Source organism: Hesperophylax consimilis, chromosome 12 (genome assembly GCF_061612785.1).
Source record: "Hesperophylax consimilis isolate HC1 chromosome 12, BYU_Hcon_1.0, whole genome shotgun sequence".
Taxonomy (NCBI): Eukaryota; Metazoa; Arthropoda; class Insecta; order Trichoptera; family Limnephilidae; genus Hesperophylax; species Hesperophylax consimilis.
In genome coordinates this window covers 22,629,870-22,643,307 of record NC_142847.1, presented here as the reverse complement: position 1 = coordinate 22,643,307, position 13,438 = coordinate 22,629,870, and positions in this window count along the sequence as shown.

The window sequence follows — 13,438 nt, the reverse complement described above, 5'->3', positions numbered from 1 at the left end:
ACTCTGTAAATTGTATAAACTCTGTAAATGTATATTAATTAAGATAATCCAAAAAACTAGTTTTCACTGCTTTTGTTTTTTTTAATGTTCTGGCGCTTGTATTTAAAAGAGTGTTGAGCATCAGGACGAAGAATATTTAATGATCATAGTTCTGATTAAGGAACTTTGAATATTAAATAATATATGTACCTAAATGAACAAAAATTAAAATTTATAATTAATTAAGAAGATAGTTTCATCTTTGGGGTATTTTTACACTGAACATCTCTTTAATCGCGTTTAGTAGGTGTTTATTGTTTTCGATTGATCTAATGTTTTCTGGTAGACTGTGGTAGTATTTTTTCCCTAGATAGATGTAATGATGTTGAAAAAAGTGGTGTTATATTTTTGTGTTGGAAATATATACTTTTGACGAGTAAAATTTTCAGTTAAAAAGCTGTGATTTTGTTTTTCTTTTATTATAAGAATTATTATGTTTTTTCGGATAAGATCTTTAAATTTAAAGAAAAGTTTTGAAAAAAAGTTAATGTATAAATGTGGCTGAGTTGGCATAGCGTTTGGGTTCCACCCTGGCGACGCACATTCAATTACTCGGCTGGTTAATTCCTCCATCACAACACAGCAATATTTTCCGCTTACTGTGGTGGTAGTAGGAGATTTTCAAATATCGTCGGGTTATTTGTAACCCCGGAATATTTGTCTTTCTCAAAAAAAAAACTTCGTGTCCTATGAGAACATTTTATTAGCGCCCACTGCATTCTGTTCTTCACTAAAAATTACATTTTAAGCTTCCCCGTCTGTCGTTATTTTTCAGCCCTATCTTTTCTCGCAAACTTACCTCCCTAAGGATTCAAAAATATAAATAATAGATTAGATAGTTAGATCTTTATAACCTATTTTAGCTGCATTTACCCTTCAGTCTATATCTTTAGTAACGAGTCCGTCACATGCGAACGTACTTAATGTATTTGCCTTTAGCATAGTGGCCTTTTACATTAACGTTTTACTGTGATATTGGGATGGCGGAATAATAGTCAATATACTGTAATTAACAAAATGTATTATTTCGATTGACATGGGATATTGAAGATACACTGGAAAACCATGCATTCTTGATTTCTTTCGATATACCTCTCAAAACAACATCTAGGCAATATCTACCATATTATTGCGACAACTCCAACACGGAATCATAATTGCATACTCCCGTTTGCCCCATACAGAATTTTGATAGTGATTATAAGGATATTATCGACATATTTAAAGCACTGATCGCTGAATATAAATAGGTCTATATCGGTAAGCGGTAAGCAAAACAAAAAATCTTATTAAACAAACTGCCTATTTCTGCTTCAACTTATTTAATGTATTTATTGTACTATTTTTCCATATTGCATTGAAGAGTATTCTGTTTTTAGGATGTTATGCTCATTTAGATATTTTTTGTGTTAAAAAATATTTATTGTAAAATCCCAGCTGGGCGTGAACTTCAAAATAAATACTTTTTATACACGTATATTTAACGATGTCTAAGACTAAGTTGATCGTTAATTACACTTACCAAATATACAATCTCATCCAGTTGCTTCTAGGACTCGATTAATTAAATATTGAGGAAATATGAGGAGAATTTAAAGGAAGCTGTGGTTTTGTAGTTTTGACCATGGAAATTATCTTTTAATTGAATTGTTACAAAGCAAAGGCGTCTCGCAAGTCAAGTACCCCATAATGATAATAACTAACTGGAGTTCTGCGCATTCGTGCTCAGGGGTATAGAAACATCATAATTTAGTGGTATTTATTGCTCCGGGTAACTGCTCTTGATTCATCTAAACGCAGAAGGGTCAAGAACGACATTTCATAAATTACTACGAAACTTAGTTAAAGAACGAATAAAATATATGATTGGGAAAATACTTGTGGATAGTGTGTAGTAGCTTTTGTCCATTTAAATAGATTCTAGAAGATTTTGTTAACGTAAAAGTAGTCGTTTAGGAGGTTAATGTGAAAAGTTTTTAAAAAACTTTTTGTTCGTCTTCTTCTTGCTGTTATTATAAATGCGTATTGGTCTGGTTTCGGTATCCTCCGTATTATACACACTTATGGGTCTGGTTTCGGTATCCTACGTATTATACACACTTATGGGTCTGGTTTCGGTATTCTCCGTATTATACACACTTATGGGTCTGGTTTCGGTATCCTCCGTATTATATGAACTTATGGATCTGGTTTCGGTATCCTACGTATTATACACACTTATGGGTCTGGTTTCGGTATCCTCCGTATTATACACACTTATGGGTCTGGTTTCGGTATCCTCCGTATTATTCACACTTATGGGTCTGGTTTCGGTATCCTCCGTATTATACAGACTTATGGGTCTGGTTTAGGTATCCTCCTTATTATACACACTTATGGGTCTTGTTTCGGTATCCTCCGTATTATACACACTTATGGGTCTGGTTTAGGTATCCTCCTTATTATACACACTTATAGATCACTTATAGGTCTTTCCTCTTTATTGTATTTTTTTATGTTAACTGTTTACTCAAAATGTACCTGTTTCTGAACATAAACTCCTCTTGTTTCATATCATATTTTAATTTTAATATCCTTGTTTTTTTCTGTGCTTTAATAGCACTGTTATTATATATTATTTGTTCTTTTATAGCTTTGTATATACCGCACAAATTTTATGTCATGTTATTTGATCAATATTGTATAAGTATATATAATACTGTAGTAGTAAATTAAAGAATATGACCACTCAATACCACTTCGTTATTTTTAAGTTGTACAAAAACGTAACGTTATTAATATTATGTGGGCTTGTACATAATTTATGATGATATATAAAATAATAGTGCTAAAGGAGTAAATATGAAGTATGATAAGGTAATCCAAACGGAAGCAATAGGCCGCAAAAACTCACTGAGAATGCACTCGCACCAGTTTTGTAAGTTTCGAAGTCATGTGGTGCGATTTCCTCCCACATCATCAATTTTCTTCGGGGTTGTATTTTGGTTGGGTAATCTTGCATTAATTTGTCGTAAACCATGATGCGCCCAAAATATTTATACTTTTTTCATATGTTTGGTACAATTTTTGGCCATTCGATGACGCATCTCAGTCCATGGTATTTTGTGGATCCACTTACAAGAGCTTTATATTATCTTCCGTAGCAATGCTTGGTTTATTCTTCAGGTGTCTAGGCCACACAGAAAAAATACAACAAAGTGCAATTTAGAAAAATTACGCACACCTCTGACTCAAAAATGTATATTATCTGATTTAGTATAATTACGACTTATTTCCATGACATTACGCGGAAAATCAGTTTCAAAATCAGAAAAAGGTCTTGAACGGTACACTCTGGTGTCATGACATTTGAACAGTTATTTTTCTCGCAAACAATTAATTAAATTCTTATTTAACTCAATAATCACCCTGTAGAATTATCATACGGCGGACTAATCCAAGGTGTAAATTACACCCGGTCCACGGCTCTCCTTCGTCTTTTCGCTCCATCCAACGTTAGTTAATTTCAGATTAAATTAATTTATCTACCGACCCACACACTCGATTTTTTCCTAAATCGTTTCAACCTAGCAGGCCTTCGTGTATAATTAAAAAGTATTTTAATAACAACAATAAAAGCACACATTTTTTTCATTCGCCCCGAGTTTTTAATTCACGTTTTTGTGCTTCACCTGTGAACGCACGAAAAAAAAACACTTAGGCAATTTTGTATAATTAAGTCATCATACTTAAGGTTGCACAATGCGATTATTAAGGCATTGTTTTTACTTAAATTTTATGTAAAACCAGCAGGTTTAGCATATTTATGTATTACTAAATTTTATGTTCCGTCCGGCGACTATAATTAAGGTATGCAATTGGGAGGAGGGCTCCTACAATTTCCTAGATATTTCGTCATCAAAGTTATGGTCTAATTTTTCAAGAGAGTAATTTGAAAATTTCATTTATCCAATCAAATGCTCCCGTGTATTATTTTATTTATTAATACACAAGTTTTCTGCATCTGCTGAATCGAGCTTTGAACTCTTGCAAGAAAGGTTGATTGTTTTCTTGTTTTCGTTTGCGTCCAAGAAACTAGGTACCATTCAGAATCGAAGCGTTACTCGAAATGGTTTTAGACGTATTAACCAAATAACCCAATCTTTTTTGTTAATTTTATTTTATTTATTATTTGGTAAAAAATACAATTACAGAATAATTAATCTTTGATTGTCCAACTGGGAAGGTTTCCCGTTTCAGGACAATCAAATGGATGCGGTTTAGTTCATATGAATTAGATAACAAATACATAACAATAAATTTACATAATTGGAGAAATTAATTTTCTATCTCATCCACTTTTTTTTCTTCCCTTTCCCCAATTTGGGAATCCCCTATTGCACATTGTATACATTGATTGTTTTGGGATGTTGTAAGGAGACGAACGAAAGAGGTTGTGAAGTCAAAGCGTTTATTGAGTCAATGTTGTAGTGAGATGACTCCAGAAAGATACTCACGAAGTTGGTGTATGTAGACGACGGGTCGAAGATTGACACCGCGTAAGTGGTACATCCACTGACAGCGGAGAATTCCCCAGGTCGACACCGCGTTAGTGGAGACCGAACTTGTAGGTGGTGTTCAGCACGGTGGTCTTCATGGTAGTCCTTGTACTCCAGTGTGAAGTTAGAGAGCCGAAGGTACGATTGACCTGGTCGGCAGATGATGTAAGTGCGGATGGACTCGCTGCATAGTAGTTGTAAGTATAGTAGGCCCGTGGTCCATGACGGCGCGGTGAGGTAAGAGCGGGACAAGAACGGGTGTTTTTTCTACAACTGTAATTTTATTCCAGGAGGTGTAAATCTCTCCATGTGTAATTTTGCCAATGTGAAAATCCGTCCGTTTGCAATTCTTGCATTGGTATTGGCATTTGGCAAGTTAAATTCACACCTGTGTTATTTCGTCGAGTAACCATTGTAAACCTACTAAACTTGTAGGTGCATGTTATAATCAAGACATGGCATTTTTCACCGGGAGCTTTCTTACAAGTTACTTTATTCAGGAGACCAGCGGCAAAAAAGGTTGGTTGGTTGCATGTGATTAAAGACGGCTCGGCTGAGTGTGCAGCAAATTGATATTTCCAACACGCAAACTAGAATACTACCATACCTACCTAGTGATTAGGCCCGGTTCACGCTGCAGTTGATGGCATGCATCATGCACTTGAAAGTCATCTTCCTCTAAAGAAGAGGGACAACAATGGGGAGCAATAATTTTGAAGTTTTTTTTAAAGTTTCTAGTCTTAGTCCAAGTTTAATCACTCTTTTTGGTAATTTTCTTATTCTTAAAACAACTTCGACATTGTAAGTGAATGTGTGAAAGTTATGTATGACGAAGAAAATGACTTGTGTGCATATTTCTCCACATTTTAGCTGAATAATTGGTATTAAACTTTGAAAATTCTGAAAGCAGTGGAGCGATTCTTGGCATAATATGCCAAGTATGCAAAAACGTTTTGTGCGATCGCTTCTCATAATGTGCCATATTTATAGACCCTAAAAACATGGGATAAATGACGAAATCTAGGTGGATTCATTAGCTTTAAGCCGTATCAGTGGCGACTCGTGACTTTAAGGTGTTTTAGAGTACTAATATTATAATAAATGGTATTATTGATGTTGTTGTAGTTGAAAACGATTATTTTTTTTTTTGAAAATTCGATTTTTTGTATGAAGATTTTCAGAAAATTTCAGTTTGGGCGTGCGCAAAAAATCGACTTTTCCAAAAAAAAAAATCGTTTTCAGGTACAACAACATCAATAATGCCATTTTTTGTAATATAGCACTCTAGAACACCCAAAAGTCACGAGCCACAACGGAACCGTAGTAAGCAATTTCATATGTTTCCAAATTAATATTTTGAGGAATAGCATTATTTAAATAATATGGTTTAATGTATAATTTATATGACACCAATTGCTCCAGTGGATAAAGTATTCATCAGGTAAAAAAAACGTATCTGACTAGATTTGCAATAAATGTTTTATATATTTTGGAAATATATCGGACTCAATGCAAAAATATTGGTTAGTAATAATTAATATTAAGTTTTACTTCAATTAGTAATACATATTTTATTAAGTTTTAAATGTGTAGTTAAATATTTTTCTATATTTTTATATTGGTAGAGTACCTTTTAATTTTTTTATCTGAAATATTTAGAATTATAATAACGTAAATAAATCTGCTAATACACTTAGTTGGACCAACGAAATCAATCATTTTGGGAGGCGGGTATGGGTACCGCCGCTCGGGAAACCACTTATTGGATAACAAACACCCTGCCATAGGTCACCCCTGGTAGTTTTCTACATTTGGTGACTAAGCAGGGGTGCTCGGGTTCGTGGTGTGAGGCTTGTCTAGGTCTTGGCGGTGGATGCGCACGGAGAAAACTTACTGGTATAAAATATTTCTATTTTATTAAGGATCTCTTCAAATTTTTCGTTGCAGGCCTTTAATAAATGATTGATAGGTTTCCTAAAAAACTTTTAGTAAAACACGTAAAACATATTTTATCGCGCCGTTGGAACACTTTATCATCAATATACCAGTATTTTAGCATTTCGTCGTTGTAGATTATAAGGACAAATGCAGGTGCGTGAACGCGTGTTCCGATATATTTTGAACGTACTAAAAGTTTATTAAGAAACGGCCTGCAATACCGTTTTTAACAGACTTTTAATTACTGCGGGCCGGATCAGAAGAGACTGGTTGAAGGATGCCTTTGACCTCTCCAGCCGGACTCTCTCGACCCATCGCCTTGCACCGCAGTGGGAGGGATGGATTTATACGTCCGTCACCCCTGGACATATTGACCCCCCTGATTCCTACCCCCTCATACCCTTTTTTTTCCCAGAACTTCCTTTTCCTAAAAAGACCCTTCACATGGCACAGGCCCTAAAGGATTCATGAAAATAATACGATACACCACCAATATTACCGACTTCATATTATTAGTATTTAAAGTAGAATAACTCATCGAAAATATTAAAAATATAATCTCAAATTTATTAGGCAGTTAAATTCGAGTTAAAAACTAGCCATACTTGACACGGAATATCTGAACTACTTAGTACAAAACTTCTTCAGCCGATGGAAGGCGGAATATCTGTAATTTTCATTACATCCGTTTAATTTGTACCACGCCCCATTAAAATGTTAATAGGCACTCGGAATCAATGTTTCATTTCAATTCTTATTAATATCTGCCATGAAATAATAATAATAAAGTTGCAGGCAAGCCGTAAGATTTTATTTACAATTTTGTTCGTGTTTAGTAAACACGGAACGACAACGACAGGGGTGAATAACCACAGAACTGAATCAATTTTAACCCCCTTCTTACACAGATATACATACAAGTTACGTGACTGTGATGGAACCTTAAGTCGCCTACTGATATTCTACTCTTTAAAGCTGGTTTCTGTGCACAGCGCTACCGGAATTATATTGAATTTGATAATTTTTCACGCGTTAATGCGACGTCAAATAACTCTAGCAACGAATACAATATTGCTAGCGTCTGTTTTTATTGTAAGCATAAAAAACGATCTAAAAGATGATTTTGGTTTCATCCATACAATGAAATAAATACTAATTGAATGGCATCCGTCACCGTTGAGATACATGAGATTGATTGTTGATCGATTATTTTCTAATCATCCAAATAAACTTATAAACTACCCTTCCCATTATTTCTACCTAACAACTCCTGTGGTGATCTGTCTTTTTATCACTACTATCTGGCTGTTATTTACTTTACCGGTTTTGTTTTATATTAAGTGCTAAATTATAATATGAACTAAACTTGTCAATTTGACTGGCCTAAAACAGGATCCATTCCTAGTTGGCTAGTCAAAGTTTCCGCATGTTTTATTGTATGATTTTTATGTGAAATAAATTTATTATTATTATTATTATTTAAAATTGAATTTTTCCAACCACAATCCACACATTCTCCGCTAAATCCGTTCTTACGTATTGCGATAAATTATAGTTACATAAACATTAATTTGTTCCCACCTCCAGAACAAATTTAAAATCCAACAATGCTAGGATACCATTTCTGTCAAACGAGTTGTCGACGCGTCGCGTTGTGTACGAACACCACAAGTTGTGTACGAGCGACACGTACGCTAAGCGTACAAAACTCTTGTCGCTTGTAAGTATCTCCGTGTACGATTGGCCTAAGTGACACATATTATAAACCAAAGTAAAAAAAATCGAGATAAAAAAATATTGTTCCTGATAAATTCATACCTTTCTTACTTATAAAGATTACCTAATAAGGATTCCCTAACATTTTCCAATAAGGAATTATGAATTGATAGAATTGAATTGTCAGGTAAATCTCATTGACAATTTTTCTTTCAAACTTTCAGAATTTTGAAATTTATATTAGAAAGTCCGAATAAACACAATGATATCACATTTGAAAAAATAATATTTACCCATAAAACGACCAACATCTTGAACCGGAAACGGAACGTACAAAAAAATTACAGATAGATGAAATGCAAAACGAAATATCAATAATTTTGATATCAATTTCATCACTGTACTTTTACATTCTTCTTTTTGTGCCTTATTATATTCATTTGCTGACGGCGATCTACTTACGACAGTTGCCTATCTTTGCTGTAGGCTTCCTAGTCCTATTAGCTTTTAATCTTCTAGTCTCCAGTTGAGCAGATTATTGAACCAAAACCCTTAATATTAATATACTCTCAGCTTTAGGCATCTTTCAATGGCAAGTCTCAGCCTTATTATCATCACTTTAACGTGCCTGTATCGTGCAATTCGCCACTTGCAAAACGATTATTTACGGCAGGTGCGAATTACTAAACGATGGAAAAAAAATTGGAAAATTGAATTCAGTTGAGGTTTTAAACAAATTAAGAAGCATTTATTGGTAACTTCTAAATGTTTGTTTCGATACCTTTCAAATATTTATCACGAGCTGCAAAAACTGGCAGGGATAATAAACAATTCTTTCAAACAGGGCACTTATTTGATGTCTACGCCTCTATGAGGCCAACAAACTCCATCTGCTCTTTTTCATAGTTTTCACACAACAAAACCTTGTTTCATAGGTAATAGCCACGAAGGATTTCAAAAAGTTTAACAAAATGGCAGAAATGTATTTTTCTGTAATGCAAAAAACTGCGGAATAGTGATCTTGGTGCCATAAAATTTGTAAAGCTTTTCGTTGAATTTTAGGTCAATCCTAATAGAACTTGGACGAACTTACAAATGTCAATGAATGTTGCATAAGAGAACCAACTGCTCCCAACCGTCTGGAGCCAGTGGGACTATTACATCCCCAATTGGGGTATGTTCTTAGGTTGAAGGTAATGGTAAGGGGAATGAGATGTGAAAGTGGAGGGTGAGGCTATTCAGATACGAACACCAAATCTTTGTCGGTGATCTTTCGCCAAGGTGGTATGAGAATTAGTGAGTGAATTAGATTTGAATATGCGACCTCCGGATTGCTGGTCGAGACTCTTACCTTTGAATTCTTGTATGAATTGTTATAGACTCCTGATCGTATCCAATCTCCCATGAAATGGCTCTGACGTACTCCCATCAAAACACAAAAAAGCGATTATTCAAGTTTACTATCGAATCGTGGAAGAATGACATCTGCAGGTCTTTAGAACTACTATTCAATATATTGACTAGCTGACAAAATAGTTATTCATTGTATTTTATATAAGCTGTTTATTACCGTTATTGATGGCGTTTTCGTTATTGTTTTCGTGTCTCCGCACGAACATGAGGAAAATGATGACTATACAATGGAACGTTTTCGATAAAAAACGATACATAAATCATTTCACTTGGAAATTAAACTAGACAACAAAGAATATTTGTTTAATGTCTTTTTTTATTTGAATACCGCACAAAGAGTTCCAACTGCGCTTAACTGTCTGGAGCCAGTGAGACTATGGCATCCTCAATTGGGGTACGTTGTGAAGGTGTGAGAGTACCTGGTTATTCAGATATGGTCACCAAACACGGCTAAAGGCATTTCAAGCAACGATTGAATTCTGAATGGTGGTCCCACACCAAGGCAATGCTAAGAGTATATTCTACTCTATATATTATTTTGAATTAATAAAATTTAAAATAACACAAATTAATCAAATAAACTTTACTTGAATTGAACACGCGAACTTCGGCTTGCTAGTCGAGAGCCTTAACCATCGACCACAGAGGCCTTCGGAAATAATGTCTCTATAATATTATGGCAGTAGTTTTATACTTTTTGATAAAAAATTGATAAAACTTTTATTGTATGCTTATTATATTCTGTTCACACGAAGCCCGCACAGTAAGTTAATAAATATTTTTTGCGCCTTTGCTACTTGGGAGCGGCTCAGTGCGTTGCGTTGGCTTCGTGTGGACGGAACCAGTGAATAATTGAGCCAATAATACGAACTGATAAACAGTAGAAATGGACAAAGAATTTGGTAGGAACTTAGGCTTAAATTAGCTAAATCTGTATATAGTCATAAATCATAACGATTTGTGCAAAAACTGTCAGTAATTTGATGATTTCTGAACATTATTTTGATGCATGCAATACGATAAGTTTGTATTCAACCCCCGGTGAATGTGAACATGTATACATAGGTAGTATACATTAATCTTTTTAATTTTTCAATCCATAGCAACCATTATAAACTTATACTATTGCCCTTATTACTAACGACCAAATTCTTATAAAAGCTTCCATAACATATACAGACTTCTTATTATTTCCAGATATGTTGAACCAGAAGACAAAGCCACATATACAATAACAACCCTGGTGAACTTTATATAAGGGACCGGGTGACTGTTAAGGCGATGCACTACGTCGTGTAATATTTTAAATGGAGCCGCTATCAATAACAGCCCTTACGTAGATGGCTATAAGGTTTAAATTCCCGCTTAACACCATTCGCCTGTTTTGATTTATGCAAGAAAAAAACATGGCCAAAAAGAGCCTTTTATTTTATTTTGTGGATATTCAGGCAAAAATATTTTTTTTTTCAGATCATTTTATAAATAACTTAATTTGCCATATTATGCGATAAAATCATAACCGAAAATGGTTTCGTAAGTAGGAGATTTTGAACTTTAAAGCAGTTTTAATAGGCCTTGTACATACATTATTTTTTTCTGGGCTTATAAAAAGATTTATCTAAAAATTACTCAAATGTTTCAAAGGTCAAGACGTATTCTACTCGTAGTATTTAATTAAAGCATCTGAAACATTTCTAGGCGACCAAATTTTCAAACCAAAAACACATGATTTTGCATTACTCCGTAGTGCATCGCCTTAAATGAATGTGGTAAAATGGGAGATAGCACGATGGGCCTATGGTCTAAGAGTCTAAGTGCTCACGGGAACTATATGTAAAGCGTATCTGTGTAAAATAAAATAAATAAAAATATATGATTTCCAATTCAAGTTTGCACAAACACATTCAAACGTGTCCTCTTGAAAATGATTTTCCTATACGTTCCTCCACATTACCACTTTAATATCCAGTATTTACATGTTTAATGTTTAGTTCGAGGTACATGAGATGAATGTATGAGGTACGTATAAATACTATGTAAATCAAAATCAATAAATAATATTAATAATAAAGCACATCCCCTGAAATTATATCGGCCGTTAAGAGTGAATTCTCTAAATGGATGTGCTTTAATTTGATTATCATTCAAACCTATTAAATCAACCGTTTCGAAGACTTTTAATTTGGCGGGCCCGACACGAATGCGTTGTTCATCACGTCCAAATGTCAAACAAGCTTTCTTCCAACTGATTCACCACCTTAACAAAATGTCAAACATACCCTATAAAAACTCACTTAAAAATACTCTCAATACTAAGGCATCGTTACTAAGTGACTCTTATTCTTCGAGGCAAACAGATTCAGCAGCGTAACACCACTTCAACAGAGAGGTGTTTCATTTGTATTGCGAATCCAAGCAGCGCAGTATTATTGGTTTGACACTTTTATGAGGTGTCTCTTTTGCCTTGGAGCGCTTAGTCTCACTTGTATAGATTACCAAACATTGTTTTGTACAAGCCGCCCGACTGTTAGCCTTTGGAAGATGAGCGGGAAGGAGCTTTAACGGATGTCGTGAGGAGAAAAGAGAGAAGAGACGAGCCGACAGAAAATAATTTAGATGTTTTGTAATTTAGTGTAATTTAGCTGTCAGGTCTAGTTATTAAGACATCACGTTCAAAGAGGTGGCGGGAAGATGCGGCGTAAAGCGGGCCGCTTGGAGTGTTATTATAACATGCTCTCTTGTATTGTGCCTTCTCGGTCTTCTTTACTCCTGGTATCGCCCGGCTGAATTATTGTTGTTTTTTTTTCAGTGGTTGTTCAATCACGATTTTCGCAGCCAGTTAAATGATGGGGTATAGATTTTGTACGTTATTATCCCACAACTATCATATCTATATTTTAAAATAATATAAACTGTGTCCGGAAACTCGCAGCACAAGCGGTAAACACAGAGAATCCAATATTCTTATCCTTCTGAAAATTTAGGACACCCTCAGAAGAGAGACTTTTTTGAATTCATATGAATTTTTGAATAGTTTTGCAAATATCACCGCAACTAACGTCTTTCGTCTGCGGATTTAGTTTAATGTCCTAAATCCTGTAAAAATTTCAACTTCGGACTCGATTTACTCGAAAACGAAAGCTAAAAATCAATGTAGTTGTAGTATGTGCTATTATTTTTATGGACTGCACATCACTACTGCTAACTAGAGTGTGTCCGTTTTTCTAATTGACAAAAACAATGCAATATTGTTATGTTTTATAACCGAATTGATGTCCTACCTGTTACTATATTATGCAATCAGAAATTTCATTAAGTTTTGTCTCAAGTGAGCGGTCACATTTTATATATAATTTAAAGAAACACGAATAATACACCGCGTTCGTGTCCTTTGATAGTTAGTGCGTAATCAATGTAGGCACAGTGGCGTGCGGGGCAAATTGCCGGTGGAGGAAAGGCTCGAGCGGCGACTTTCTTGGCCCGGGAGGGGGTTCAAGTCCGGCGCGGGCCATTTCACTAATAGATTCCGTAACACTAGGCTCAATAGAGTCATTTTCAATTTTAATAATTTCCCTTTCTTTTAAAATAATTTAATGACCCTCAAACATGAAAAAGCGCAGTAAGCCGCGGGTTTAGAGTGAACAACTTGTAGTGGAGTTATTATACGATGGAGGTGATTTTTTGAGTAGGTAAGTAATATCATCATGTGTGGATACTTCACACATTAATAAAAGAAATTATCTATCTTATTTCTGCCTGAGTTTGAATACAATCAATGAGTGAGTGAATAGATC